This window comes from Triticum urartu, chromosome 2 (assembly GCF_003073215.2).
Source record: "Triticum urartu cultivar G1812 chromosome 2, Tu2.1, whole genome shotgun sequence".
Classification (NCBI taxonomy): Eukaryota; Viridiplantae; Streptophyta; class Magnoliopsida; order Poales; family Poaceae; genus Triticum; species Triticum urartu.
Window position 1 is genome coordinate 41,896,977 of NC_053023.1, and position 13,099 is coordinate 41,910,075.

Sequence of the window (13,099 nt, forward strand, 5' to 3'; positions counted from 1 at the left end):
GCAGATCGAAAGCTACGCCCCTGGCCGTCAGGTCAGGTTTGGAAGCTTAAATTACACGGCCGATATCTGCGGAGACTTGATCTTCGACGGATTCGAGCCCCTGCCTTGTGCGCCACACGGTCACGATGAGTACGATTTAGCTCTACCATCGGACCGTATTCAGGAGATCGCACCAGCAGCCGCTCCGAGCCTCAATTCGGAGCCAGTTGCACCATCCATGGACGGGTGGATAGACCCCATCACGGAGGCCGTATCCTCAACGGCGATAGAGCCGAATATCGACCTTTCCCTTCACGAGAGCTGTGTTGCTAAACTGTCGGATCTTTCTCCAGCCACGGACTCCGAACCGCCTGCGCCCGTTCCTATTGAATCCGATTGGGCGTCGATCATGGAGTTTACCTCCGCGGATATTTTTCAGCACCCGCCCTTCGGCGATATACTAAACTCATTAAGGTCTCTCTCCTTGTCAGGAGGATCCTGGCCGAACTATGTCCGGCAGGATTGGGATGCGGATGACGAAGAAATTCGCCGCCCACCCACCACCCACTTAGTAGCCTCTGTCGATGACTTAACTGACATGCTCGACTCCGACTCCGACTCCGAAGACATCGACGGTATGGACGACGATGCAGGAGACGAACAGGAACCACTGCCCACAGGGCACTGGACACCCACTTCATCACATGACGTATACATGGTGGACACACCAAAAGAAAACGACGATGAGGAATGGAAGGACGCAACGAAGGGTTGTCCCCTCGAGAAGCAGTCAAAGCGGTGGCGTAAGCGCCGCTCCAAATCCCGCCTCGGCAGAAACAACGATCATATAGACCCAGTGTTAGAGCAGGGTGAACCATTGCCGGACCACGGCAACATGGAGAATCAAACCGAACAACCCAACTCTGTCAAAGATAATAGTCTGGACGACATCACACCGGACAGACACCCGGACAAACAGAATGCCCATCAAAGTCTTGTTGCCACCGCGAGGAGTCTAAAAAAGCAGAAGCAAAGGCTCAAAGCTGCGCAAGAGACACTCAGAATCAGATGGAGTAAAGTACTCAACACAACAGCGAAGTACGGCGGTAATCGCCACACCAAGAGCTACCCGAAGCGGAAGTTGCTACCTGAATTCAATGAGGAGGCCTTAGATCCCCCGCAACCAAAAATTAAAATGGCCATCTGGCCAGATAGACGACCTCACGACCAACATAGAGCGGCAAGCAATGCCGCACATAAGCCAATACACGATCCACGCGAGGGCTCGCATCAAAAGGACGGCGCAACCAGATCCATCTATGGACCACGCAAGCGCGCTCCAGCATACGATGCAACACAACAAACATCCGAACAACGCGGCACACCCAGATACAGGGGCGCCGCATACCCCCTATGTTTCACCGACGAGGTGCTGGACCATGGATTTCCAAAGGGATTCAAACCCGTAAACATAGAGGCATACGACGGAACAACAGACCATGGGGTCTGGATTGAGGACTATATCCTCCATATCCATATGGCTCGAGGAGATGATCTCCACGCCATCAAAGACTTACCCCTCAAGCTCAAAGGGCCAAAAGCCTCCCCGAAAGCTCCATTGGAAGCTGGGAAGAGCTCGAAGACGCTTTTCGGGCAAATTTTCAATGGACTTATGTCCGGCCTCCGGACGCGGACGATTTGAGTCATATAACTCAACAGCCCGGAGAGTCAGCCCGAAAGCTTTGGAACAGGTTTCTTACTAAAAAGAACCAAATAGTCGACTGTCCGGACGCCGAAGCCTTGGCAGCTTTTAAGCATAGCGTCCGCGACAAATGGCTTGCCAGACACCTCGGCCAAGAAAAGTCGAGAACAATGGCAGCATTAACAAGCCTCATGACCCGCTTTTGCGCGGGTGAGGACAACTGGCTAGCCAGATGCAGCACTAGCGACCCAAGTACATCCGAAGTTAGAGATGAAAACGGGAAACCACGATGCAGCAAAAATAATAAGCGCCGGAATAAAGAAGACAGCCCGAAGAGCACGGCAGTAAACGCCGGATTCAGAAGCTCTTGGCCAGGTCAGCAAAAGCCGCCCTCTAAAGGCGCCAAAGATGAACTGTCCAGCCTAAACAAAATTCTGGACCAAATATGTCAGATCCATAGCACCCCTGGTAAACCCGCTAATCATACCCACAGAGAATGTTGGGTCTTCAAGCAGTCCGGCAAGCTCAACGCCGTACACACGGGGGAGGATACACCAAGCAAAGACAAGGATGAGCCTCTCAAGCAAGACACAGGGGAACAAAAGAAATTTCCACCAGAAGTCAAAATAGTAAACGTGTTACACGTGATAAAGGGGAGAAACAAAGCGGCACTCCAAGATAAATATGCCCAAGGGCCTATCACCGCGGAGTTCTGCCACTGGTCGTCTCAACCGATCACCTTCGACCATCAGGATTACTCGGCAAGTATCCGGCGCGCAGGATGGGTGTCGGTGTCAAAACCGGCGGATCTCGGGTAGGGGCTCCCGAACTGTGCGTCTAGGCCGGATGGTAACAGGAGGCGGGGGACACGAAGTTTTACCCAGGTTCGGGCCCTCTCGATGGAGGTAAAACCCTATGTCCTGCTTGATTAATATTGATGGTATGGGTATTACAAGAGTTGATCTACCACGAGATCAGAGAGGCTAAACCCTAGAAGCTAGCCTATGGTATGATTGTTGATGTGTATGTCGTCCTACAGACTAAAACCCTCCGGTTTATATAGACATCGGATAGGGTTAGGGTTACATAGAGTCGGTTACAATGGTAGGAGATCTGAATATCCGTATCGCCAAGCTTGCCTTCCACGCCAAGGAAAGTCCCTTTCAGACACGGGACGAAGTCTTCAATCTTGTATCTTCATAGTCCTGGAGTCCGGCTGAAGGTATAGTCCAGCCATCCGGACGCCCCCTAATCCAGGACTCCCTCAGTAGCCCCCGAACCAGGCTTCAATGACGATGAGTCCGGCGCGCAGATTGTCTTCGGCATTGCAAGGCGGGTTCTCCTCCAAATTCCATGTACCTGTTGAATAAAGTCCGGTTTCTTGTAGATGTTGCACTCCTTGGCTTCTGCGCCCAATAATGGCCGCTCCCCACGTGTCAAACGAATATGAAATGTCTGAGTGTTTTTACATTCACACCCCTAGCCGCGTAAACAAGCTGACCTATTTAAGGAGATGAGGATTTAGATCCAAACCACACCTTCCCCCTTCGCGAGTGTTCATCAGAGCGCATTCGACAAAGATCCATCCCACCATGGCCAGCCGTCGCGACTCCTCCTCCCGCCCTTCCAGCCCTAAGCATGGATATTGGGAAAGATGCTCCATCCCGCATAGCAAGCTAGTGATGCTCCAGACCAAGGGATTCCTCCACCCGGCCTATATGATCCCAGTTCGAGCCGTCTTGCCGTCTATAACAGCGGAGAGCAAGCAGAGAGCGCCCCTAATCCCTCCAAAGGAGAGCGGGTGTGCCTCGTCCCTTATTTAATAAGGGGGCTCAGATTTCCAATCCATCCATTTCTCTGGGGGCTGCTGGAGTTCTACGGCCTCCAGCTACATCATCTCACGCCTGCCTCAGTATTGCATATCGCAGGCTTTGTAGCCCTCTGCGAGCTGTTCTTGGGTGTTGAAGCTCATTTCGGACTGTGGAGGGAGCTATTTTGCCTCGTGCCCCATTCCAAGAAGGGGTCTATGTATCAAGTGGGCGGAGCCGAAGTATGGCGCATCGCCGGGACCGGCTATCTGTCCGGAACCCCAAAGAAGGCGTCCGAAGACTGGCCCTCGGAATGGTTTTACATAGAAGACGTCCCGCTGCCGGATCCTGTCCGGATCGGCCTCCCTGAATTCGACAATGCTCCCTTGAAGAAGCGCCTAAGCTGGCGCCCACGGAGCCCTCAGAGGGAAAGTGACAGGGACGTCGTTTACCTAATGGGCCGGATAAGATTGTTAGCTCATTCCGGATTAACCATGATCGGGGTCATGGCCGCATGCATCATGTGAGGGGTGCAGCTGCTACAGTATAGAGGCCTCCCCATGTGGGATTTCAACGGGGAGGACGACACCACCCGTTACGGCCGTAAGGGGCCGGATTCGGCTGCAGCTCTAATAAAGACCTTGTCCGCTTTGTACAAGGGAGAACAGGAGGATTTTCTCCGCGTTGACCCAAAGGGTGGATTTTCCATGTACAATCCTCCAAGCTGGGTGAGTGATCACATCTTGACCATCCGTTTTATATCCCCATTGTTTAAGTATTTAATCTTAGTGATTTCCACGCAGGAACTGCACCAGGCTGTTAAAGAAATAAACATCCCTCCTCCACAACCCGAGGACCCAGGACGGTCCCTCGACCCGGACTCGCAAGAGGATCCGGAGCTTTCGGTGGATCTAATTGATGGAGCGTTCCATCAATTGAGCAAGGACAACATCCTGGTGGCCATTACGGCCGATTATCCAGGGCTAATTCCGGCCTCCCAGAAACGGGACGCCGAACCTGCGGCGACAAGCCAACGAGGGGCCGCAGGGTCCCGTGGGCAGAAAAGAGGTGCAGTCCGGACCGGGACGTCGGCGTAAAGGTATGGCGCACCCCCTTATCCCAGGTGTCGTACCTTTAGGGCATATTTACCACTTGTGCTCTCTTCAGGATAAAGAGACCTCGCCGAACTATATTCGGAGAGACCGCCAATCGCGCCTCCACTAGCCAGGCTCCAAAGCCTGGCCCGGAAGCGGGTCCAAACACAAGGTGCGCACCAGATGCTCCTCCGACGGAGGATGTGGATAGGTTGTCTGCCACCAACTCTGAGGTGGAGAGTGCCATGAAGCACAGGCATCGCCGGACAATTCTTTGCGACGCGTGTTTCTCCCAAGAGGCGTTAGATGCCTTTAAGTCGGGAGATGCGCACCTCCGTGCCGCTCAAAATGGTCTCACCAGAGCCACGAAGCAATACGTAAAAGACATACAGGTAAGAAAATTTTGGTACTTATATATACCAGTAGCCCCCGAGACTTGAAACAGTTAAGATAACTGATTTAAGGATCATTTGTTATGAAGGTTCTTACAGAAAAGAATTCCCTACTGTCCAGGGAGCTGGAAGAGTGCAAAGCCCAACTTGAGGCCACACTAGCCGCGGCAGGGGAGCCTAAGGAGGCCCCCTCTGGTAATATACACTTCGAAAGATAAGTATTTTGCGAAGCACGGCTTTGGTGCGAATCTGACAAATGAAATTGCAGATGGCGCCGGATTAGATCCGGAAAGGCAACACCTCCTACGCCAGCTAAAGGCTGGTGAGAGGGTGCTATTAAAGGTGATGGGGGAGAAGAACGATCTCCGAGATGCCAACACCAAGCTAGGCATCGAGCTGAAAGATGTTCGTGCCCGGCTGTCAGACTCCGTGAAGGAGAATCAGCGGCTTCGGCGCGACATATTTAGTAAGTGCTTGAACGAACCTTTTGAAAGAAAGTTTGGCGGGGAAGTCGACTAACAGAGCAATGTCTGTAGGTGTGCTGACAGGTCGTCCTGCAGAGGAGATGCCCGGTTCTACGGGTGACCTTCTTCCCGAGCTATTGCAACTGCTCGATCGAGTTCGGCAGGCGATGCGAGGCGTCGCCTAGGCCCTGTGGCCATCCGTCTCCATGCCCAAAGGTCTTGGAGAGCTTGCGGAGAAGCTAAAAGGAGCACGGCGGCGCTTCCGATTGTGGAAGATATCAGCCTGCCGTCAAGGCGCTAGGGAGGCCTGGGCCATGGTGAAGACGCGGTACGCAAAGGCTGACCCCAACCACATGGCCGAGGTCGGTCCTATAGGGCCCGATGGGAAGGAGATCCCTGTAAGCTTGGTATACGGCCAAGTAGAGTTGGCCGCAAAGTATTCCCAGCAGGACTGTAAATTAGACAGCCTGTTAGATGGCATTGAAGAGTAATACGATCAGTCAAAATGACTATGTAATGTAATTGACATTTATGCTGCCTTCTAGCCGGATTGTAGATCGTTTGTCATGGCCGACCTTTTCGCTTCAGCCTCGGGACCTAACGGTCCGAAGTGTGTCCGAATTCCCATGCGTTTATATAAGAACTGGGGAATGCATGGAGACCAGGCGTAGGGGTCATTAGTGCGTAAACAGACAAGTGCCTGACTAGTTATGTTATATTACATGGTTAGTAATAAACATCTTCTAGGGAGAATAGTTCCGTTAGGGGTTCCTTTCCCTGGGAGGCATGCCCTGAAGTGCATGTCCATGCTGCGAAAAGAAACGCAGGAAAAACATCTGGGGGCATAAAAATAAAAAAGATCATCTTTAGTTCACCGACCGAATATTCCCTTAAGAACGCTAGCTTTCGGCTTCACCCAGTCTGAGGTACACATCTGGCTGACCCGGCAGTAACAATCGCAGAGGTGCTCCCTTTACCACCTAGCCGAACAATCGGGAACGTAGGGGTAAGCACAGGAGCCAGGCAACCCAGCTTGGCCAAAACTCAAGTTATATCGATGCATATAATGGTGAAGAAAAGGTACATGCGGAAGTGTGACACATGTGTTGGGCATGAAGCCCGTATAAGTAAGCTTCTGTTTAAAGAAGCCCCCAGGTTTAATGAGCGCGGATAGCGCGTCACTTTATGAGCCTTTAGGGGCTATAAGAGAGAGAAGAAGAAGAAGAAGAAGAAGAAGAAGAAGAAGAGAAATGCAAGACAGAAAATGTATAAAAAATGGACAGAGGAAGGAGACGAACAAAGAGTCCGGCGCTAGGCATAGAATCTTCGGAGACGGGCTGCGTTCCATGGGTTCGGTTCGAGTCGGTTATCCGATGCATCTCGCAGGCGGTACGCTCCACTAGTCAGGACTTGGTCAATTATGAAGGGACCTTCCCACTTGGGCTTGAGTTTGTCATTTTTCTTGTCCGGTAGCCTTAGAACCAATTTGCCAACGTTGTAGGTTTTGGCCCGTACTTCTCTGCTTTGGTATCTTTGAGCCTGCTGTTGATAGAATGCGGAACGGGCTTTTGCCACGTCACGCTCCTCCTCCAATGCGTCTAAGCTGTCCTGCCGATCGAGCTCGGCTTCTCTTTCTTCGTACATGCGCACTCGAGGTGAGTCATGGATTATGTCGCAGGGTAAAACTGCCTCTGCGCCGTACACCATAAAGAATGGTGTGTATCCGGTGGTGCGATTCGGCGTGGTCCGCAGCCCCCAGAGTACGGAGTTGAGCTCCTCTACCCAGTACGTGTTAGATTCCTTGAGGGACCGCACTAATCTGGGTTTAATGCCGCTCATGATGAGGCCATTTGCACGTTCGACCTGGCCGTTAGTTTGTGGGTGATAGACGGAAGCATAGTCGAGCTTGATGCCCATGTTTTTGCACCAGAGTTGTACCTCGTCGGCCGTGAAGTTCGTGCCGTTATCAGTGATGATGCTATGGGGAACGCCGTAACGGTGTACGACCCCGGATATAAAGTCTATCACCGGTCCGGATTCGGCCGTCTTAACAGGCTTGGCTTCTATCCACTTGGTGAATTTATCCACCATGACCAGTAAGTATTTTTGCTTGTGGGTTCCGCCTTTAAGGGGTCCAACCATGTCAAGCCCCCAGACCGCGAAGGGCCAAGTAATGGGGATAGTTCGGAGGGTGGTGGGTGGCATATGGCTTTGGTTTGCAAAGAGCTGGCAACCGGTACATCGTTGGACTAAGTCCTGAGCATCTGCCCGGGCCATCGGCCAATAAAAGCATGTACGGAAGGCCTTGCTTACAAGGGACCGAGCTGCAGCATGATGACCGCCCAGTCCGGCATGAATTTCAGCCAGGAGATTCCGCCCCTCCTCTTCGGAGATGCACCTTTGAAGGACTCCGGTAGTGCTTCTCTTATAAAGCTCTCCCTCATGGACTCTGTAGGCTTTGGATCGCCGCACTATGCAGCGTGCCTCATTTTGGTTCTCGGGGAGTTCCTGCCTAGTGAGGTAGGCGAGGAATGGTTCTGTCCACAGGGCGATGACGGCCATTATTACGTGGGCTGAAGGTGTTATTTCATTGGCAGAGCCTCCGATTGTGTCAGAATTTTCGGTGTCGGGCAGTGCGGTTGGGTCCGGGGTGTTATTGTTCGGCTCCCCTTCCCATACTACGGATGGCTTGAACAGACTTTCCAAGAAGATGTTGGGGGGACTACATCGCGTTTTGCACCGATGCGTGCCAGGACATCTGCCGCCTGATTGTTTTCCCGGGCTATATGGTGAAATTCAAGCCCCTCGAACCGAAATGACATTTTTAGGACGGCGTTGCGGTAGGCTGCCATTTTTGGATCCTTGGCATCAAAGTCTCCATTTATTTGGGATATTGCGAGGTTCGAGTCCCCGCGCACCTCTAGGCGTTGAATACCCATGGATACTGCCATCCGGAGACCATGTAAAAGGGCCTCATATTTGGTTGCGTTGTTGGAGTCTGTGTACATAATCTGGAGTACGTATTGAACTGTGTCTCCTGTGGGGGGATGTCAAGATGACGCCGGCCCCTAGTCCGGCCAACATCTTGGAGCCGTCGAAGTGCATGATCCAATTTGAATATGTGCCGTACGCTTTAGGGAGTTCGGCCTCCGTCCATTCTGCGACGAAGTCGGCCAAGACTTGCGACTTGATGGCTCGCCGTGGCTTATAAGTTATGTCGAACGGGAGGAGCTCAATGGCCCATTTTGCAATCCGGCCCGCTGCGTCACGGTTGTTTATAATATCGTTAAGTGGTACTTCCGAGGCTACTGTTATTGAACACTCTTGAAAGTAGTGTCGTAGCTTTCGGGATGCCATGAATACCGCGTACGCGATATTTTGATAATGAGGGTACCATGATTTGCAAGGAGTGAGGACAGTGGACACATAATAGACCGGCTTTTGAAGGGGGAATCTATGTCCGTCCGCTTCTCGTTCGACGACGAGCACTGCGCTTACAACCTGATGTGTTGCTGCAATGTATAATAGCATTGGTTCGCCAGTATTTGGCGCGGCCAGGACTGGGTTTGTTGCGAGTATGGATTTTATCTCCTCGAGTCCGGCCGTGGCTGCATCCGTCCATTCAAAGTGTTCGGTGCGCCGAAGGAGGCGGTAAAGGGGTAGGGCCTTTTCTCCCAAGCGGGAGATAAAGCGGCTTAGAGCCGCCACGCATCTGGTTAACTTTTGTATTTGTTTGAGGTCCTTTGGGATATCCAGTTGCGACAGAGCTCGGATCTTGGCTAGATTTGCTTCGATTCGTCTACCGGATACAATGAAGCCCAAGAGCTTTCCGGCTGGAACGCCGAAAACACATTTTTCCGGGTTGAGCTTGATGTCGTATGTTCGGAGGTTATCAAATGTGAGCCTCAAGTCATCTACTAGAGATTCGACATGTCTTGTTTTGACGACCACATCATCTACATATGCCTCCACTGTTTTGCCGATCTGGCTTGCCAGACATGTCTGAATCATGCGCTGATATGTTGCGCCGGCGTTTTTGAGCCCGAAGGGCATTGTGTTGAAGCAGAATGGGCCGTATGGTGTGATAAATGCCGTTGCGGATTGGTCTGATTCTGCCATCTTGATTTGATGGTAGCCGGAATATGCGTCGAGGAAACACAACGAATCGTGTCCTGCGGTAGCATCGATAATTTGATCGATGCGGGGGAGGGGGAAGGGACCCTTTGGGCAAGCCTTGTTAAGGTCTTTAAAATCAACGCACAGGCGCCAGGATTTGTCCTTCTTTGGTACCATCACCAGGTTTGCTAGCCAGTCCGGATGTTTTATATCTTTGATGAATCCGGCCTCCAATAGCTTTGCTAGCTCCTCTCCCATAGCCTGTCTCTTAGGTTTGGAAAAACGCTGAAGAGCCTGTTTGACAGGTTTGAATCCTGTTTGGATCTTTAAGCTGTGCTCGGCCAGCCTGCGTGGGATTCCTGGCATGTCTGAAGGGTGCCAGGCGAAAAATGTCCCAGTTTTCTCATAGGAACTCTCGCAGTGCGGCGTCTACATCAGGGTTTAACTATGCCCCGATGGAAGCTGTTTTATTTGGGTCCGTTGGATGGACTTGGAATTTGACTATTTCGTCCGCCGGTTTAAAGGAGGTGGACTTTGATCTTTTTTCGAGTACCACATCGTCCCTATTTACCGTAGAGCGCAGCGCAGTCAGTTCCTCAGCCTCTAGGGCTTCGGATAGTGCCTCGAGGGCCAGTGCGGCTGTCTTGTTTTCGGCGCGGAGTGCTATGTTCGGATCACTAGCAAGAGTGATGATCCTGTTAGGCCCGGGAATTTTGAGCTTCATGTACCCGTAATGGGGTATTGCTTGGAAGATTGTAAACGCTTCCTGCCCTAGCAGAGCGTGATAACCGCTACTGAATGGAGCCACATGGAACGTGATCTCTTCAGACCTGTAATTATCCGGCGTGCCGAACACCACATCTAGTGTGATTTTTCCTGTACAGCGCGCTTCCCCACTGGGGATTATTCCTCTAAAGGTTGTGCTGCTTTGCTCAATGCGGTTCCAGTCTATTTCCATTTTTTGAAGAGTTTCCTCGTAAATGAGGTTCAATCCGCTGCCGCCATCCATGAGTACCTTGGTAAGACGAAAGTCATCCACTATTGGGCTGAGGACCAATGCGGCTGGTGCTCGGGCTATTCGGAATCTAGGTTCATCACTGGCATTAAAGGTAATAGCCGTGTCACTCCATGGGTTTATTGTTGCTACTTGATAGACTTTGGCAAGGCTGCGGAGTGTCCTTTTTCGCATATTATTTGATGCGAAAGTCTCGAAGACTGTTAATACCGTATGGGTGTCTCTCGGGTGGCTTTCTGTGGCCTCTGGAATTAGGAGGTTTTCGCCAATTTTAGCCACCTGCCGGAGTATCCAACATGCTTTAAGGCTGTGAGTTGGTGTGGCGTCCTCTGTACTGTGAATTTTACAGGGTCCGTTAAGCCATCCTTCCAGTACGGTTCCATGCCCTATAGAGGGTTTTTGCTTTTTGGTATCTGACCTGGGTGTCTGGTTATGCTGCACGCTTTTATTTCAGAGTGGGTTTGTATTTAGGGCCGGATTGTCCCAAAATTTTATTTTGGTTTTCCAGGCGCTTTCCATCGCATAATACTTTCGTACAATGGACGCCAAGTCAGCGAAGCGTGTGATATCACGGCGACTTATGGCGTTGAGTATTCCCTTCTCCGTGCAATTATTGCAGAAGATTAAGATTGCGTCTTCCTCGCAGCAGTCCCTTAGCCTGTTCTTAACCAGGAGGAATCTAGCCCAATAATGATGTACTGTTTCGTCGGGCTCTTGCCTGATTTTGGAAAGATCGCATATGTTGGGGTGGGTGGGTGGAGTTAAATCCGAAGCCTCACCCCGTCTGTGGCTCAGAGGCCGAGGAATTTCTGAACTCGAAAATTTGGATCCCTGGGTGTTGTCCAATGAATCCAGCCCGTCGCCTGACTCTAAGTTCAGGTCTTGAGTGATATCCTCCCCTCCGCGGGTATCCGGCTTGGAGAGATCGGGAATCCGGACGTAGCGAGTCCTTAAGATAGACGAGGGGTCGCCGCACTGTCCCTCTACCACGGCAACATGATGGGTGATTTGGGGAGAGTTAATCTCTCTCAAATCGGTTTTAGGCCCAATCTGGTCGTAATCCGTAGCGACTCCCAGGGCGGCGAAGCGATCCAAGAGCTCGTTTACGGAGGAAAGCTCCATTGGATCTAACTGCTCGGCAAGTTCCGAACTGACATGAAGATTGTTTTCAATGGCTCGAGAGGTCATCGTCGGCGTAGAAGCCGAACAGGCGGTCATAAGAAAACCACCTAGCCGGAGGGTTTGGCCGACAACCAAAGCTCCCTTAGCAACGGTGCCGTCTTTAAAGACGGGGCGAGGCATCCTTCCTGATGGCGATGACACAGAGGAACTCTCAATGAAAGCACCAATGTCGGTGTCAAAACCGGCGGATCTCGGGTAGGGGGTCACGAACTGTGCTTCTAGGCCGGATGGTAACAGGAGGCGGGGGACACGAAGTTTTACCCAGGTTCGGGCCCTCTCGACGGAGGTAAAACCCTACGTCCTGCTTGATTAATATTGATGGTATGGGTATTACAAGAGTTGATCTACCACGAGATCAGAGAGGCTAAACCCTAGAAGCTAGCCTATGGTATGATTGTTGATGTGTATGTCGTCCTATGGACTAAAACCCTCCGGTTTATATAGACACCGGATAGGGTTAGGGTTACATAGAGTCGGTTACAATGGTAGGAGATCTGAATATCCGTAGCGCCAAGCTTGCCTTCCACGCCAAGGAAAGTCCCTTCCGGACACGGGACGAAGTCTTCAATCTTGTATCTTCATAGTCCTGGAGTCCGGCTGAAGGTATAGTCCGGCCATCCGGACACCCCCTAATCCAGGACTGCCTCAATGGGCTGCCCTGGTATTAGATCCAATAATTGACGGATACCACTTCACACGTGTCCTGATGGACGGTGGCAGCAGTCTAAACCTGATATATCAGGACACAATCCGCAAAATCGGGATAGACCCAACGAAAATTTGCCACAGCACTACTACCTTTAAAGGAGTAACGCCAGGCCCAGGGGCTCATTGCACGGGCTCCCTACTACTAGAGGTTATATTCGGCTTCCCCGATAACCTCCGTAGCGAAAATTTAACCTTCCACATTGCTCCATTCCAAAGTGGCTATCAAGCACTACTTGGAAGCGAAGCTTTCACTCGCTTTAATGCAATACCGCATTACGCTTCCCTCACGCTTAAGATGCCCGGTCCACGTGGCATCATTATAGTGAATGGAAATATTGAGCGATCCTTGTGCGCCGAAGAGAGTGCGATTGCCTTGGCAGCCGCACACTAAAAACGGCCTCCCCAACTAAAGCATTTGATAGGTCGTCAAGACCACGGACACGGTTAGACGAGTCCGGAGCAGCTAGATGTAATTCATACAGGTTTGATGGCCACACCCCTATTACAAATACAAAGGGCTCAACACGCGCAGAAAAGTGGCAATTTTTACTCATCTTGAATTATACATGGTTTCTTTAAACCTACCTTTTTGCACGACAACTTTTCACCAAAGTTCCTCTCTTTTACAAATGACCATCA